Genomic DNA, 6396 nt, shown 5'->3' with positions numbered 1-6396 from the left:
TGAGCCACCGCGCCCGGCCAATCTTTAGTATTTTTAAGAGACAGTGTTTCATTGTGTTAGCCAGGATGGTCTCAATCTCCTGACCTCGTGATCCACCTGCCTCGGCCTCCCAAAGTGCTGGGATTACAGGCGTGAGCCATTGTGCTCAGCTGAGATGTTTCTTATTACAAGAGGAAATCCCACCTGGGGATGTCTTTCTATATGTTTATAATCCCACATCTGCTACCTTGGAATTATTTTCCACCCAAAAAGGCAGTCACAGATAGAAATTCCTTGACTCTTAATTTTATGTTATTAATTTTTAAATTACTTTTTAATTTTTTGAGATGGGGTCTCACTTTGTTGTTGCACAGGCTGGACTGCAGTGGTCCCATCACAGCTCACTGCAGCCTTGACCTCCTGGGCTCAGGCAATGCTCCCACCTCAGCCTTCCAAGTAGCTGGGACTACAGGCAAGTGCCACCAAGCCCAACTAATCTTTGTATTCTTTTTTTTTTTTTTTTTAGACGGGTTTTCACCATGTTGGTCAGGCTGGTCTTGAACTCCCCACCTCAGGTGATCCGCCTGCCTTGGCCTCCAAAGTGCTTGGATTACAGGCGTGAGCCACCATGCCCAGCCTCTTTGTATTCTTTTTATTGATTGATTGATTGATTTTGAGCCGGAATTTCACTCTTGTTGCCCAGGCTGGAGCGCAGTGGCATGATCTTGGGTTACTGCAACCTTTGCCTCCTAGGTTCAAGTGATTCTCCTGCATCAGCCTCCTGAGTAGCTGGGATTACAGGCATGTGCCACCTTACACAGCTAATTTTTGCATTTTTAGCAGAAACAGTTATCCCCATGTTGGCCAGGCTGGTCTCAAACTCCTGAGCTCAGGTGATCCACCTGCCTCAGCCTCCCAAAGTTCTGGGATTACAGGCGTGAGCCACCATGCCCAGCCTAATTTTTGTATTTTTTGTAGAGATGAGGTTTTGCTGTGTTGCCCAGGCTGGTCTCAAACTCCTGGACTCAAGTGATCAGCCTGCCTTGGCCTCCCAAAGTGCTAGGATTATAGGCATGAGCCACTGCACCTGGCTGGGTTTTAAACATTATCGTGTCACTCTATTTTACTGAATAGTAAATCTCCAGCACATTTTTGAGAAGGGAAAAAAGAACACCTACAGGAACTGATTAATGCTCTTAGGTGGCCATAGTGTAAGTAGGATATTGGGGTCTCTGAGAGAGCCAGTGGACACAGGGGGGCACCCCTGGAGTTTTAGACTTGACCAAAATTGGGCAACTTTCAACTTGCTGGCTGCCTGCCCTGAGCAGTAATGGCTGGCCTTGGGAGAAGCACCCATGGTCTTACCGCCTCCTTTCATTTTCCTCTCTTTCCTAACAAGCCTTTGTCTAAATGCAAATGTGATTCCAGCTTTTTGATTAGAATATTATACAGTCATCCATTCCAGGAAAGCCACAATTAGTGTGTGGTTTTATTTCTGACTCGCCATTTCTTTGTTTGGAAAGTTCGTTAGTTGTGCGACGCTCCTGATGGAAGTGCATAGAAGGAGCCATTTTTTTATGTGTGGGGAGGGACCTCCGCCAAGTTTTCTTAGATGGAAAGGTGTTGGCTTTTTCTCATCATGGGGAGATGGTGGAGTGGAGGGGGGAGTGTGGTGGGGGTGTGATATTCTACCCTAAAATATTTTTCGAAAATACACTGGTAGCTAAATCTGGCCATGTTTGTGAGTTGGGTGGAGTTTTCCTTAAAGTGACAGGGCAGGGCACACTTTATCTCAAGGTTTTAACTGTAGTTGATACTTGGGAAGACATTCTCCTGTGTAATACATGCTGCAGAGACTACGCAGGGGCAGCCTGATTCAGAGGGGCACTTACTTGCCTACTGGCATACCATAGGCTGGCTGTGTGACCTTTGGTAATTTACTTAACCTCTCTGGACCATTAGTTCCTCATCTAAATAATATTACCTAACTCTTAGGGTAGTTGGGGGATTAAATGAAATCAGTTAATATTTATTTATTTATTTATTTTTGACATGAAATTTTGCTCTGTCACCCAGGCTGGAGTGCAGTGGCACGATCTCGGCTCACTACAACCTCCACCTCCCGGGTTCAAGCAATTCTCCTGCCTCAGCCTCCAGAGTAGCTGGGACTACAGGCATCCACCACCGCACCTGGCTAATTTTTGTATTTTTAGTAGAGATGTGGGTTTCACCATTTGGCCAGGCTGGTCTCAAACTCCTGACCTTGTGATCCGCCTGCCATGGACTCCCAAAGTGCTGGGATTACAGGCGTGAGTCGCCACACCTGGCCAAAATCAGTTAATAAAGTGCTTAGAATAGAGCATAGTGTCCAGGACATTGCATGAATGCCATTATATTATCCTTTCCTGCCTCTGCTAATAGAGTCCACTGCCTATTGCATTCCTATAAATGGCAGCCACTGTGTTAAGTACTTTATAAGCATTTAGCTTGTCTGATACTCAAGGATACAAAGTAGTATTATAATCTCTGTGACCGTTAGTTTTCTTAGTCAACTTGGTTAGGCTATAGTACCTAGTTATGTAATTAAACATGAATCTAGGTGTTGCTGTGAAAGTATTTTGTAGACCTGGTTACCATCTACAAGTCAGTTGACTTCAAGTAAAAGATTTCAGATTGATTGACCCCCTCAATCACGGAAGTCAATTTCTTAAAACATATGTTTAATTTAAAAAGTGTGTATGTATGTGTATATGTGTGTACACTTATGAGGAAACTGATGATCAGAGAAACTAAGTAATTGCACAAGGTCATGCAGCAGGATTTTGAATCTGGGTATCTCTCACTACAAAACCTGCTTTCCACCGTGGGATGCTGTCTCTCTGGTCATTTCAGTTGCAGCTGAAGGGACATCAATTTCAGCCTGTTTATGAAGCATGTACTGCTTTCTCACTTCAAACCCTATAGAAGTGCAATTCCTCTGACTTTGTGGTCTGTTCTGTATTCTGGTGGCATTTGGAGGAAAGCATGGAGAATGGAAAGGAAGGAATAAGAATTTTATAAGTGCAGGTTTTCGTTGCAAGCAACAGAAATGGACTCTCACCAGCTTAAACCCAAAGGAAAAGATTAGAAGAGTATTGTTGATGTGGGGCAGCTCACAGCAAAAAGTGCTCTGAGGGCTGCCCCTGTGTGTATAGGAGGGGCTGGGCTTATCCAGGGAAAGGTGCTAAGAGTTACCAACCGCAGAAAATGAGGGAGGCTTTATTTCCCAAAAGGAAGTCTATCCTGGGTGACAGACTGAGACTCTGTCTCAAAGAAATAAGTTTTTTTTTTTTTTTGAGACGGAGTTTCACTCTTGTTGCCCAGGCTGGAGTGCAATGGCGCGATCTCAGCTCACTGCAACCTCCGCCTCCTGGGTTCAGGCAATTCTCCTGCCTCAGCCTCCTGAGTAGCTGGGATTACAGGCATGCGCCACCATGCCCCGTTGATTTTTTGTATTTTTAGTAGAGACAGGGTTTCACCATGTTGACCAGGATGGTCTCGATCTCTTGACCTCGTGATCCACCCGCCTCAGCCTCCCAAAGTGCTGGGATTACAGGCGTGAGCCACCGCGCCTAGCTTTTTTTTTTTTTAATTAAAGAGATATTTCACATTCTTTTATTGATATGAAGTCGTTGGAATCCAGTATGCGCCGAGCACACAGCTCAGTCTGGAGTGGCCCCTGTGGGACAGAGCGGCCTTAGACCATCACGCTTTCAACAGCTTAATTCCTCACCTGTGAGCACCTATGAGAAGCCTCCACTGTCTGTGACCTCATGTACTTTACAGTCTAGAGAGTGGAATGGACAATAAATGAGTAAACGTGTAAGTAAACGATAATTAAAAGATAATTATACGTTATAATTAAACTACACAGGAAGTCAATCAGGTGACAGAGAGTGACTTGGGTTGTGCCTGAATGCGGCTGGGGGCACTGTTTTAGAAGGGGGATGTCTGAGTCAGAATCAGAAGTACTGAAGGACCGGCCAGGTGAAGAAAGGGGCAGAACCTTCCAGGCCAAGGCCCGGGGGAAATGCAGAATGGAGGGCACCAATGACTGGGGAGCTGAGTGGGCGGGGGCCAGGTTGCCCACTCTGCGTTTTGGATTTTGGCCTAAACGTGGAGAAAAGCCACTGACCCATTCACATAGGACAGTAGCGGGATCTAACCTCAGTTTTAAGATGATGGCTCTGACTGGTAACAGGGTAAGTTACAGCCAATGGGGGTCTCCTTTCCCTTGCCTTCTCCTTACTCCACCATAAACACAGAAATGACTTCGATTTTAAAAACTAAACTAGGCCAGGAGTGGTGGCTCACGTCTGTAATCCCAGCACTTTGAGAGGCAGAGATGGGCAGATCACGAGGTCAGGAGTTCAAGACCAGCCTGGCCAACATGGTGAAACCCCGTCTCTACTAAAGATACAAAAAAAATTAGCCAGGCATGGTGGCTTGAGCCTGTAACCCCAGCTATGTGGGAGGCTGAGGCAGGAAAATTGGTTGAACCCGGGAGGCAGGGGTTGCAGTGAGCTTAGATCACGCTACTACACTCCAGTCTGGGTGAAAGGGCGAGACTCTGTCTCAAACAAAAACAAAAACATGCAGATTCTGGTTCCTTCCCTCTAGGTCTGGGGTGGGGCCAGAGATTGCATTTCTAACAAGCTTCCAGTGATGCTGGTCCCTAGTCCACACTTTGAGCAGCAAGGCTCTAAGGGACAGACAGTGGTGGCTTGGACTAGGTTGGTGGTGGGATGGAGAGAAGAGGACAGATTGAAGGACAAGTTGGGGAGAGAATCAACAGGACTCAACAGGACTCGCTGTTCAGGGAAGGGAGAGTCAAGGATGGCTCCTGGGTTTCTAGACCAGGGCAGAACAGGCTTTTTTAGAGGAAGGGACAATGTGTGTGGGGTGGCGGTGGTGGTGGTGATGGGAGGGATCAAAACTCATGGAGAGGCAATTCCAAATACTGTGCCTTATCTCCTTTCTATGCAAAAACGTTATGAGGCATTCAGGACATAGATGATCTATTTTCCCAGTTTGGGTTTCTGACACCAGTCTTTGCTTGGTAGCCCAAACTGGTAAGTCTTTTTTTTTTTTTTTTTTTTTTTTTGAGTGCAGTGGCTCGATCTCAGCTCACTGCAACCTCTGCCTCCAGGGTTCAAGCGATTCTCCAGCTTTAGCCTCCCAAGTAGCTAGGACTACAGGCATGCTCCACAGTGTCCGGCTAATGTTTTTTTTGTATTTTTAGTAGAGATGGGGTTTCACCGTGTTGGCCATGCTGGTCTCGAACTCCTGACCTCAGGTGAGCAAGGTGCACAGAACTTCATAAAACATCACTCCGGCCCTTGAGGAGTGGAATCTAAATAAAGAAGGGAGACAACCCTGCAAATATACTTGGTGCGTGACTTTGCACTGCTGTTTAAGTCTGCTGGAGCGCTGCTTCCCTCCCTCCCTCCTGCCCTCCCTTTTCCTTTCTTCCTTCCTTTCTTTCTTTCCCTCCCTCCCTCTCTCCCCTCTCTCTCCCTCTTTCCCTTCCCTTTCCTCCCCCCAACCCTTTCTTTCAGACAGGGTCTCGCCCCCTCACCCAGGCTGGAGTGCAGTGGCACAATCACGGCTCACTGCAGCCTACATGTCGTGGGCTCAAGCAATCCTTCTACCTCAGCCTCCCGAGTAGCTGAGACTACAGGTGCACACCACCACCATCTGCTAATTTATTTTTTTTACTTTTTGCAGAGACAAAGTCTCATTATGTTGTGCAGGCTGGTATCAAACTCCTGGGCTCAAGTGATCCACCTGCCTCAGCCTCCCAAAGTGCTGAGATTGCAGGTGTGAGCCGCCTCGCCCATTTCTTTTGTGAGTACGACATGGAAGTTGCTCCCATCACATCTCTTTCCATCCCATTCTCAGGACCCAGTCAAGTGGCCAGATCCATACAAAGGAGACTAGGAAAGGTAGATCTTATTTGGGTAACTATCTAAGGCCAACAGTTCTATGACCAGAGAAGGAGAGGGCGGATGTGGGGTGGTGGAGAGGGCAGGGACAAGTTGAACGTCTGCCACACTTTTAAATGGCATCTGTCAGGGATACTTTAATCTCAGCTTTCTCACTGTAAAATAGGAATAATTTGGGCAGGGCACAGTGGCTCACACCTGTAATCCCAGGCTGAGGGGGTGGATCATGAGGTCAGGAGATGGAGACCATCCTGGTTAACATGGTGAAACCCCATCTCTACTCCAAATACAAAAAATTAGCTGGGTGTGGTGGCACATGCCTGCAGTCCCAGCTACTCGGGAGGCTGAGGCAGGAGAATTGCTTTAACTCGGGAGGTGGAGGTTGCAGTGACCAGAGATCGTGCCACTGCACTCCAGCCTGGGCGACAGAGCG

Source organism: Cebus imitator, unplaced genomic scaffold, assembly GCF_001604975.1.
Source record: "Cebus imitator isolate Cc_AM_T3 unplaced genomic scaffold, Cebus_imitator-1.0 Scaffold751, whole genome shotgun sequence".
In the NCBI taxonomy this organism is placed as follows: Eukaryota; Metazoa; Chordata; class Mammalia; order Primates; family Cebidae; genus Cebus; species Cebus imitator.
Note: the sequence above shows the minus strand (reverse complement) of the source record.